The 12,266-nt window shown below is 42.8% G+C and overlaps 1 protein-coding gene across 6 annotated transcripts in view; it reads left to right on the top strand.

Annotated features, from left to right (window-relative positions):
- The first annotated feature begins 10,297 nt into the window (after positions 1-10,297).
- Positions 10,298-12,266, top strand: part of ELAVL2 (ELAV like RNA binding protein 2) — a 157,985-nt gene continuing 156,016 nt past the window's right edge. For all 6 annotated transcript variants that reach the window (XM_087716130.1, XM_087716131.1, XM_087716129.1 and 3 more), the window contains exon 1: positions 10,298-10,857. The gene's annotated coding sequence lies outside the window, so the exon portion shown is untranslated. The remainder of the gene's footprint in view (positions 10,858-12,266) is intronic.

Raw genomic sequence — 12,266 nt, 5'->3', positions numbered from 1 at the left:
CTGCAGTCTCTGGATTTCGACTGATCTTTGCAAATCCAGAGGTGAAATTTTACAAAATGCAAGACAGTTTAGTCCTAAAGAGGATCAGGAGGCATATTAAAAAATAATAGTGTGCACCATTTTTTTTTAAACCCTATAGACAGGCACAGATTTATAGCTTCCATTATTGGTGCAAGCCTATATGTGACTGCTAAAATTAAGCCTCTTGGAATTCAGTGGGACTTACACACAAATAAAATAACACCAGATCCCACCCTTGGCATTGGCCCTAATCGATGGATTATCAGACTTGGTTTAATTGAACAATGTGAAAGAAGGAAAGGTCATTCTAAAAACAGGCATGGCCTGGACCAAAATGAAATTTGATTTAATTTAACTTTACATTTCAATTATTAACTAGTAATAACACTTAAGTACTCTCGGTGTATTTAATCATTCTTCCATTCTGCCTAATTAAAAATAATCTTTGATAACATATTTAGAGGAACTCTTGGGGATGTGACTTAAAGCTGAGATTTTGTGTGTGCTGCTTATTTCTTCCCTTTTCCTGTTTAGGAAAAAAAATGAGGACAGCGGTCTCTTTTGCCAACGTTTTGTAAAAATAACAGAGATAACATGTGTGTGAAGCACTCTGTGCATTATACATGCATCAGTAAATAGCAGGTATTGCTAGTGATTTGTATATTTAGCCAGACAAGGATATTTGCTTCCAAAAGGTCATATAGCTGCTACACAAGTACCTTTACTGCTATAATCAGAAAGAACCTAGAGTTTTCAGACAGAACAAGGGATAATAAAATAATATAAATGTCATATGTTGTCATCCTAAATGACACCGGTTGTAGACAGTCCTGAATTTAAAGCTTGGGAGTAAGTACCACTGAATTCTAGGGCTTCATTTCCCTGTATCCGAATGTAGGCCCATTAATTTAGTCAGTTCCTCACATTACTTTAGATGTGTTTTAAATATGCCTCCATCCATGGTACAAATCTGTCTTTTGTACATGTGATCTTATTATCTGAAGATCTAATTATATAGTACTCTAACCATCAAGAATATAGAAACCCCCCCCCTTTTAAAAAAGGTAGTAACTAGTAATGGGCAATAGCCATTATTTTACAGCACTATATCATTAGCAGAACAATTACTGTAGAAGAGAGATATTTTAGTGCAATGCATCCGCCTTTTTTTTCCTGCCTTAGCTAATTGCATGAAAACATAAAACCCCTTGTTCCTGAAAGCAGAATTCATTTGTAGCTTATTTTAACTTGTCATACAGTAGGTGCACACTCATCATTAAATTAGCTGGCATTTCCTTCTTCTCAAAGGGGCTTTTCAAAATTCATAAAAGCGGTTAAGATACAATACGTAGATCTTACTCGTTGGAACGCCTAAAGAGTTTGGAAGGAATTTTACCTGACATTCTCTTAAAGAATGAAGAACGCATAACATGCATTATTAATTAGGGAATATATTTGTCGTTTCTGAATGTGTGTGTGTGTGTGTGTGTATACATATACATACATACATACATACATACATACATACATACACACACACATACACACATACAAAAATGGCAAATATATTCCCTAGTCCCTGTCTGTGTGTTTGTGTGTATGTGTAGAGTAGTTTATGTCATAGTTAGTTATATATAATTAGATAGATAGATAGATAGATAGATAGATAGATAGATAGATAGATATAGAGATAGACAGATCTAAGATGCTGAGCTTGTCAATGAGAAAGGTCGCCAGTTCAGCGGTTCAAATCCCTAGTGCTACGTAATGGAGTGAGCTCCCATTACTTGTCCCAACTTCTTCCAGCTTAGCAGTTCGAAAGCACATAAAAAATGCAAGTAGAAAAATAGAAACCACCTTTGGTGGGAAGGTAACAGCATTCTGTACACCTTGGGCATTTAGTCATGCCTGCCACATGACCACGGAGATGTCTTCAGACAGCTCTGGTTCTTCGGCTTTGAAACAGAGATGAGCATCACCCCTAGAGTTGGGAACGACTAGCACATATGTGCGAGAGGAACCTTGACAGATAGAGATAGCTAGCTAGCTAGCTAGACAGACAGACAGACAGACAGACAGACAGACTTTATTTTCTCAAAGTCCTTCCATATCTGGCATTTGCATCAGTTGGCCACTGTGTTTTCATACCCAACTTGGGCAATTGAAACTAATTTTATAAAGTACAGCTCAGATCTAAAAAAATGGCAGATTTTGGAGTCCTTCATTTTCCCCTTCTTGAGAATTTTGCCTCTTTTTACTTCCTAATTGCTTGAATTTAACACTACCTGGTAGATTTATCAATGAGCCAGATTTTATTCTCCTATTCAATTTCTAGACATTTGTACAAACCTTCTAAAAAAAAACCTGCCAGCCTTCATATTCCCTATGTATAATAAGTAGCAAGCTTAACCAACTCTAACTCTCCTACCTCAACACCCTTCCCAATTCCTGGACTCAAGTGAGCCCCTTTGTGTGACCCCCCCTACACAGACCTACCTCTAGTAATTGTCAACTACAACCCTCAACTGTGGTTGAGCGTGTCAGGGAAGTGCCTGGCTGTAAAACCAGGGTCATCCACCATGGATTAAGAATGATGCCTTGATAACTAGACAGCTTTTCCCTTGTACCAATACCTCAGTTTTTGTAGGGATTTTTTGGGAGGTTGAGGGCAAAGTGCACATAACATGTATCGAAAAAAATTGGGAAGGAGCCAGTCATTTTGCCCCCCCCCTTTACTGTGTAGTATTTGGGCGATGAAGATTTGTTACGCAAAAAGGGGTAGGATTTGCATGGGGGGGGGAATTATATATTTCTTTGCATTCTTCTGTTAATTAGTTGGAGAGCACACTGATTGCTCAAGGTGCTCCTGCCTGCTTTCAGCTTTCCAAGGTCAGCAGGAGTGAAGTTAATTGTAAGGCTGACTTCAACATACTTTGGCAAGATTGAAAAGTAGAAAGGATGCTTCATGGAAGTGCCGAAAAGTCGGGAAAAAGGAATCAGAGAGCTGCACTGATCTTATATAATTGCACTGCCTGTGCAATAAGGGTGCCCAATCTAAGACTCCAGGACTATATTCAGCTTCTGAAACCTTTGAGCTGAGCCCGCTAAGTAACTTCATAAACTGCGGCTATATTGAATGTAATAAAAGGAGGAAGTATTATATGCATAGAGAAGTATCTTAGCAAATGCATGCCATTTATTTCATTTAAGGTGAATTGCCTTTCACTTTTGAATCCAATTTAGCTTTTTCTCCTAGTCCTTACCACATATTGCAGCTCAAATGCAGCAACCCACGTTCAGGCTTTCCCTCCCACCTCCCAAAGTTATGGCTCTCTGATGAACAAAGATATGTTGCCCTTTCCCTAAAGTTCAGCAATCTCTTAAGGATTATGCTTTAAGTGTGTTTCTTCCATAAGAGAGAATAGCTTTATGAAAACTATCCCAGAGTATAACTATATCACTCTTGGGTTACAAATGAGTTAATAGCAAAAGGCAAATATCAAATGAACAAGAAAGCAAATGGTATAATGTTATTTGGTACTGTCAGCTCGTTGTAAACAAGTATTGGTATTACAAATGCTTCTCTTTCAAAGTGATGGATTATTATCATTCTTCTTAGCCCTCTGTTAGTGATCCAATTTGGTATTTTGAGCCACTGCTTTTATCAAGTCCAGCCAGCATGGCTAATGGTCTGTGTTGATGGGAACAACATCTAGAGAACATGCAGCTCCAACAAGCAAAAGTGCTACGGCTGGAGATATACTGTAGATAATATAATGGCTACTTCCAATATTGTTCTAGACTGTGATCCAGAGTGACATTTTAATTTAATTTATTTCTATACCACTCTCCACAATGCTAACTAGAATTCTGAGTGCTAACTGCAACGGTGAATCAGATGGTTGGAATCAGGGTAATTGTCTGAGCATAAGCCTGCAGCCAACTGATGCCAATAGCCATTATAAAATCCATATTTTTGATAACAAGATCCTATATGCCAGTAAAACATACTTACAAAGCTAGAAGTTACATGACCCATGTCAGATTCATGTATTTCTAAAGCCACAAAAATATTGATTACATCAATAACATGGCCTTCTCGGGATCAATGAATTGGCCATTTCAACTTGAAATGTTCACTTGAAGAATGCTTGCCTTTCTATTTACAAAAGTGTTCTGAGACAATGAATGTTTTAAATTGCTAAATTAAAATGCTTTTTAAATATTAATTTGACACATTAAGCTGTATTTATTACTAGCTTCCTATCTATCTATCTATCTATCTATCTATCTATCTATCTATCTATCTATCTATCTATCTATCTATCTATCATCTCTCTCTCTCTCTCTCTCTCTCTATCTCTCTCTCTCTCTCTATCTCTCTATCTCTCCATCTCTATCTATATGTAATTTTTATTGTTTTATGAAAATTTTAGTCATTACCTTTTTTCCTATACGTTTTAACCACTTCTAATTGCTACTTGGAGCTGTTTGGGAAGGAAGGCAGTATATAAATATATGTTAAATGAATAAGCATTGACTGTGCATGTTACCAAGCTTGTAAAATCTGGTTTAGTACCACGAGGGACACGGATATACTTAAAAGGTCCAAGAATTTTTCCATGAACCATTCTGTCTTCAGCTAACTAAACAAAATCCACCAGAGCCATTTTTTAATTGAAGGAAATAGGATCCTGGCCCCTGACACCATTAAGCCTTTTGGGCAGGATTTGTTGCTTACACAAACATATGGCTCTTTTTTTTTTTGTATACCCATTCATTCTCCCAAAACTCATTAGTCTGGCTCCCTCTTCCCCTTTCAGAAATGACTTTGCTAATTTATGATCCCTAAGGGACGGAGTCTCTGCTTCTGTTGCTCTCTTTCTCTCCCCTCCCCCACCCAGACGGATTTACATATGTACACATGGAGAGGTCAGGTAATATTTGAGCTCAGTTCAAAGATATATCCCTGTAGCTTGTTTTGAAACACTATGGAAGTGATTTGCCATTGTCTCCTTCTGAGATCCCCCACCCACAGCCCAATCAAGCGTTCCAGCTTCCTGCCATGCTATATGGTAGTAGACACTCCCTTCCACAATTAACAAGCTGGATTCTGTTGGCTTTCGGAGTTTGGATAAGGTTGGAAGAAGGTAGTGGCAAAGTATTGTGGCCAAAATAACATGACTCAGCCTGGTGTTGAAGTTGTTTTTTTAAAAACTTTATACACATATAAGTCATTTCTTCCCCCACCCTTACTTAGAAAGCCCTATAAGAGAGGCAGCATTAAGCATCCCACCTACAAAAAATGTGGTTGCCTAAGCTTTTCAAAGCTTTGCAGGCTTTCAGTGCAACTTTGAGAATTTACAATCAAAACAACAACGATTGTTTTAAATAAATAAATAAAAAGAGCAGAGGAAAGAGGGAACCTCTGGTTGCTTCCACTCCATTCATACTGGGATAGTTTTATGGAAGCTAAAGTTTGGCTCATTGCAAAGCTTCCCTTCCCCCCTCCCGCCCCCATATTAAAGTGATTATCTATCGAAGACCTCTGGACCCATCCTCATCTCTGCAGCGTGCTGATAAGGCAGCTGCTTCTCTGCCGCGTGTCTCCCTGGGCCTCGGTCTGCCTTTCGGTACAAACTGTGGCTTTGTTACTATGGCCTGGTGCTGTCACTTTCTCTGTTGTGCAGGCGTTTGATCCGAGCACAAAAGAGGGTGGGGAGGGGAGGCGGCTGTGGAGCTGATTGTCTGGTTGATAGCCTTGGCCTCTCCTCCTCCTCCTCTTCCACCACCACTTAAACATGCAAGACACCCAAATTGCATAGGAATCACGGGGAAAGGAAGACCCGGAACACCTAAACAGTTTAGCTCAAAGCTGCTTCCATCTCCTTTTATTTTCAGCAGCTGGAAGAGAAGTAACACGGTCCCTCTCGCGCTGAATGCAAGCAGATGGCTTCCTCCAAGCTGAATCCAAATAACCATCATTTATCTTACCTTTCAAGAAGTTTAAAAGGGTTGCTGGTGTCCTTGCCTGGAACGAATAATTTAAATTCCTCCCACTCCCAACTCACACAGAGACACACATATACTCTTCGTTGGTAGTTTCTTCAGCGGTGCGAAGAAAAACGAGGCTTGTTACTAGTAAGGTTGCCTTGAATTTGCGCGCTTAAAGGGTGTGTATGTGTATGTGTGTGAGAGAGCGTGCATGTATGCATGGCGAGAGAAGGGAAATAAGTCACTTACTGAAACCCGCAACCTCTCAGTTTGATTTCAACACGTGCAGCGCGCTCTTGGGCATTGTTTCGGCGGAGGAAACCTCCTCAGAGTCCATTCAAACCCGGTCCTTAGAGCGAGAGGCTTGAGTTTGTTTTAAGACGGCTTTTCTTCCAAGTCAACGTCCTTGCAGTCCCAGCTGTTGTAATTATTCCTAAATGTATTCTCTGGGAACTACTACGGGATGCTTCTAGGGCGAGAAATCGGAACGAACGCGCAAGCCGAACGACGACCGAACCTTTAAATCAAAAGCAGGGAAAGCAAAAGGAGAAAGTTGAAAAGTTATTGTAGATGGGATGTTATACGACGCTACACTTAGAGCTGTGGCCCTCTGGATGTGCGGTGTGCTGGGATCTCTCCTGATGATAAACGTGAAGGGCTTCCATTGAAAAATAAAGTGCTCTATAGGCTGATTTCTGCGTCTGCGTGCACTTTCTGTGATAACTTGGCCTTAAGCATAATACATTCTTAGACACTAGAGATATTTAATTGAAATTGTTTATTTCTCTCCATCTCTCTCTCTCTTCCCACCTCTTTCTCGTGTGTTACCACTTATATAGAACAATGCCTCTCCAAAAGGAAGCTTCAAAAAACAAAACAAGAAACAAACAAACAAAAAAAAACCTCAAGCAACCGCGTTGCTTTTGACTCCTAGCAAAATTGTTACTCCTCTTCTTTGAACCCCTGTTTTCACTTCCTTCAGGACCGATCTCGGGAGGCGAGAACGGTGCGGTTTAGCGAGGAATTGAACCACGCGGCACCTCTCTCCATGGTCCTGAAAAAAAAAAACACATCCCGAAGTTTAAGATGGGAAAGCATTTTAAGCTGGCTTTGATTTCTCTCCATTCTCACCCAGTACATAGTATATTGTTTGGCTGCTAAATCTTTCACAGTTGTGATAGCGATGTTATTTTCCCCTCACACTTATCTTGAATTCTTAAGTTCGGTTATGTTGTTATTGCTGTCCAAAATATGCTTCGACCAGTTCATGTGCACCTAGGAGAGAGGAAATATTCTGCTTTAAACAAAGATGCCCATGATCAGAAGACATTGCTGTTTGTCAAGAAGAAAAGTGTTTGTGTGTGTGTGTGTAAGTGTGTGTGTGTGTGTGTAAGTGTGTGTGTGTTGTGCATTTTGAGATTTAGCTACTGTGTGGGATAGACTTTTCCTTCATTTGTATGTGTGAAGGTTTGATGTTGGAAAGCTAATTTCTTTTGGAAAGTGATTTTTACACAAGGCCAAGTACACATTAAAAAAAAAGATAAATACCTAGAATGCTACTGGTCTTTCTATCATCTTTATTCCTGCTTAATATTATTTGTTGCACTGTCAAGTTCATACAAGCTGAAAAATTCGATCCATCTAAGTGACAAATGAGTATCATAGCACTTGTCCTGTGTATGGGTTGTGGCCCTTATTCTATAAACCTCCTTTAATAATCCTGGAGGAAGTTTGACAAAATTTCATTTCTTAAGTAAAATAATGAGGAGGAAAAGATGTGGTGGGGTGGGGATGGGTGGATGGGTGGGTGGGAGAAGAAGAGGAGGAGGAGGTGATGTTTCTGATGCTTCCGATTTTGAAAACTTAGCAAAGTGTTGCTGTTCAATCCAACCCCCCCCCCCATGGGCTGAACGGAAGATAGAATATCAGCTTAGTACGCATTCTAATCATTACTAGCATTACAGAAAGCTACATTCCATTTACTGCTTCTATAGCATTGCTACTTTTGTTAATATATCTCCAGAGTCCTGACTTCGGGTTAGAACAAGCAAGATAATTGCCTTGGTTTTGCCTACTGATAGCCCAGGGTGAGGAGCCTCTTACCTTCTCTTTTCTTCTAACTCATTCTTCAAATGCCGATTTTCCCAGACAATGGTCGGGCTTCATCAAAGGGACAATAAGGAATAAGGGGCGTGTCTTTATGCAAGGATACACTGTTTCAAAAAACAAGCAAACCAAAGTTGCTGTGCTTCTCTTCAAACGTTGGAATTGTTGGGCACGACTGAATCCAAAAGGATAGCTGTGGATATCTTTTTCATGCCCCCCCCCAACATCAAAGTTTCAAGTAGAATAAATAAAGCACCACCTCTCTTTTTCTCCACTCCCCCACCCCACAAATACATATAGGGTATCAAGCTTGGGAATCTAACCCACACCTTTTCTTAAGGTGGTTATTGGTTTGAAAGCACTGCAGGACTTCTTAGGAAAGGGGTGTTCCCGAGCTTCGATTGCTCTAGGTTTTTTTGGGGGGGGGGTGTCGATTTTTCTCTGACATCAACTCCCTGCTGCTGTGGCTGTCCATTAGGATTTCAACTTTCAAGGAGTTCGTGCTGGAGCCAGCATTCGGTTAGCCTTACGTAGATGGAAAGGGTCGCTTTGGTTTCATCTGTATGTTGGTACTTGAAGTTAAAAAAAAAAGCAAAAGCAAAGCTTCCTTCTCTTCACAGTGTGTTGGCCAAACAGTCGGGTCCTCGCAAGCTCTCATCCGTGGCATTCCTCTCTGCTGAACATTCAAGGGCATGCCATCACGGAACACTAACTTGCGTGGCACCGCTCTTCCCAGGCTTCCCTTAAACCTCTTCCTTGCCAAGGTTTTCGGGTTGGACTAAAGAGATAAAGGGAAGCGTGTATGTGTGCGCGCGCGTGTTGCGGATCACTCTCCAAAGGACACGCAGTGCTTGATCTGGGCGACTCTTAAATACGCCAGGCAGTCACGCCACCCCACCCCCATCCCGCCCCGCCCGCGTCTTTTTCTCCCAGCAGATGTGGGCTATCTAGAAAGCCATTCCTCTTGGAGAGGAAACGGGTTGACTTAGGGAGAAGGACGCGGAAGGGCGGAGGCGTGAAAATCCCTTCTGTTTTGTTGATGGCCACCAAGAAACAAAAGCCTCAGTGAGAATTAACTGTAAATAATGGGGAGAATGGGCTTTTTTAAGTAGAGGGGACCGCTCTCGCTTTAGCTCTCTGTCCGTAGTGGGGGGGGGGGGTAGGTGAAAGTATTTTCTTCCCCAAACTTGGCTCTTCTAAGACCCCCTCCAAGTTTAAGTCGCGAAACGTGCCGTGATTTTTTTTTGAGGCAAGTTCAGGGGAGAATCAGGCACTTGTGGCAGCCGCAAAGTTAGTCAGGAAGCGATCAAACCTCCCCACGATCTTTTTTTCAACAAAGGAAGAAGCAGGCCCAGCTTTTGTTTTCCTTTGGCTTATGAAGTTGCCGTGTTTTTGTTTTAATTGGACGCGGTTTCTTTTTAGGGACAAGTTCGGCAAGGTAGAGCCACCCCCCGGTTCTTTCTTTCTCTTTTGGCTTCTTTAAAAGTTTTCTTCCCTGAACCTTTGGCAACTCGGTACTTTGTACAGGGAAGGAAGAAAGAAAAGGCGAGGTTTGTGTGTGTGTGTGTGTGTGTGTATGTGTGTGTGTGTGTGTGTATGTGTATGTGTATCCAGGCGCGACTTCTTTCTTTCAGTGGGACCTCAGCCCTTGCGCCACGCACTTGGAACACTGAGTGACAGCAGGTTTGTGTGTGCGCCTGAAACTGTGAAACATCCTAGTGGAGCCGTTCAGGGTCGAAACATACCAAGCAACACCCCCCGCCCCAAACTGGGTGGGAGGAAGATGGTGCAAGGATTCCCCAGGCTTGCAATTGTTTCGTTTAGGGGAGGAAAAGGGGGTGGTGAATGGAAAGTGGTGGAGGAAAAAAAAGAGCGAGAAGGACAAACGCAAAAGACACGTTCGATTGCTCGCCGCCCGTCCCCCCCCCCCCCCACTAACGCCGAGCGGGGTATCGCTCAGTACAACGCACCTTGAAACGGGACTCCATCGAGCCCGCCGGAGTGGCACCGAGCGGCAGCCAATCAGACCGGGCCCTGGCCGGGGGCGGCGCCAGATGCGGTCGCTCGGACCAATCGGAGGCAAAAGAGACCCTGCGAGCAAGTTCCGTTGTCTCTGGATTCGGCGTATACTTCCGCGCGTGGCATTCGGGATAGGTGGGAGAGCCTGGCACGGCTGCAGAGACACATACACGCGCACACTCGTGCGGAAGCAGAGGAGCGCCGAGTGATACGGTTCCTATAAATCTGTGCTGTAGTCCACCTCCCATTTAAGGCGACCTCCCCCCTTCAGCCTGTTCTCAGATAAGAGATGCTGCAGCTTACTTCGATTGGGAGCTGCTAGAAAGAAGGAGGAAGAGAGAGGGAGGCTGTGTTTTAAGAAACCCTCCTTTTCATCCCTTCTTTCCTTTGTTCTTACCTTTTATTTCTCCTCCCCTCCCCCCTTTTTTGTTTAGTTGTGTTGTAACAGGAAAACCTTCGATTTTGCCACGCTCCTTTTTTTTAAGTTCCCCCTTTCTTTTTTTTAACCCCCCTCCCAATTTATTTTCGTGTTCTGGGAGTGGAAAAAAGAGCTTTGATTTTTAAAAAAAATCCTCCATTTTTAAAAAATCTTCTGTTTGCAACTGTCCGCAATTTAGGTTTTGGGTGTTGTCTTGAGACCTACCCATTTGATTTTTTTTTAAAATTGGGAGACCTTACAGTATTACCTTTTTTTTAAAAAACTGAAGCGAAAAAAAGGTAAGTTGTGCTTTATTTTATTCACGTTATTATTGCCAGATATTGACGATTTTAAGTTTTGTGGTGTCAGGTTGGCTAGGCTGTCTTGAGAGAGGATAAAAGTGCATGAGATCCAATTAAGTTTATTGCTCACACGCTTCCGCCTGGTTTCTAGCAGCTTCAGCAGCATCAGTTGAACAGGGTTAGCTACTCCATATCTTTAGAGTGGCAAAAGGGTAGACGATGTACAATTTTGTGTTACATTTCGTGTTCTGTGCATACATTTAGGAACTCGCACGCAGAAACGGTGTAGCTCGCTAGCTTGGAGGTGTGAAGTTGCCTCAAAACAGAACCGCTGACCTTCCCGTTGGATCAGCGGAAAGTGCTCAACGCTCGGCTGGGGTGTGAGTAAGTGACTGACTGACTGAATGGAAGGAAGGAGTATCGCTGTGAAGAGCTTAAACCGGCGTTTGCAGATCACACGGGATTAAGCTTCCAACTCTAATTGTATTAGCCGAATAGCATTGGCTTGGCTGGGAAGGGGAGAGAGCGCGAGCGAGACGGAGAAAGGATGCGTGGAGCAGGCACTTGAAACCGGGGTGGGGGTGGGGGGTGTCTGTTAGCTGTCAAAGCGGATGCCTGGAGATATGTCAGGTTGGGTGCGTGTATGTGTGTGCGCATATGAAATATATATTTATACATATACATATATGCATGTGCGGGTATAAAGGGACTGGATGGGAGAACCAGGCTCTTTAAAACCCTTCTAATGTCAATTACAGCGCTCTGTAGGGAGGGTTCAGCTTTTATATCCGGGAGCCACGATTTTCTTTGTTCTGAAGAAGGTTGGGGGGGAGGAGAGAGAGTTCTGGATACAGCCGAAAGGCGTTTTGCTCGGGAGTTCTGCTGGTGTGTATTCCTCATTAGGTGCGGGCAAGCCATTTCTTCTAGTCGCTGTCCTTGGTCCTGATTGGGGAGGGGGGTGCGGCCGGGGCGGCTGCCTTCCAGTTTGGGAATAACAAAGGCATTCCCTGGGAATAATTTTTTTTTTTTTTTTAAAAAGCGAAAGTCCGTAGAGTCAGCCCAATACCGACCCGTGAATGCTTCGGTTGTGAAATTGACACCATGCCGGAGAGAGAGCGGGAGGCGTTCCCGGTTCCATCCAAACCCTGCTTTCATTTCGCCTGGTGTCAGCATCTCGGGAGGAGGGAAAGAAAGCATCGCCTCCTGTTGTTTAATAAAGAAAGATGTTACACAAAAACCCTCTCTGTCTCATCCTCCCCCCCCCTCGCCCCGCTCCTGACTCGGACGTGGTTGGCTATTGTAGGAAAGAAGTTGGTGGCGGAGGAAGACGGTGATCTGGCTAGGTAGCAAGCCAGACATTTGAACAAGATGGCTTGAAAGGAAGAGATCTGCCGTCTCTTGTGGCT

Source organism: Thamnophis sirtalis, unplaced genomic scaffold, assembly GCF_051295495.1.
Source record: "Thamnophis sirtalis isolate CommonGarterSnake01/CBP01778 unplaced genomic scaffold, rThaSir2_p1.2 scaffold_5, whole genome shotgun sequence".
Taxonomy (NCBI): domain Eukaryota; kingdom Metazoa; phylum Chordata; class Lepidosauria; order Squamata; family Natricidae; genus Thamnophis; species Thamnophis sirtalis.
This window is presented reverse-complemented; position numbering and strand designations above follow the sequence as displayed.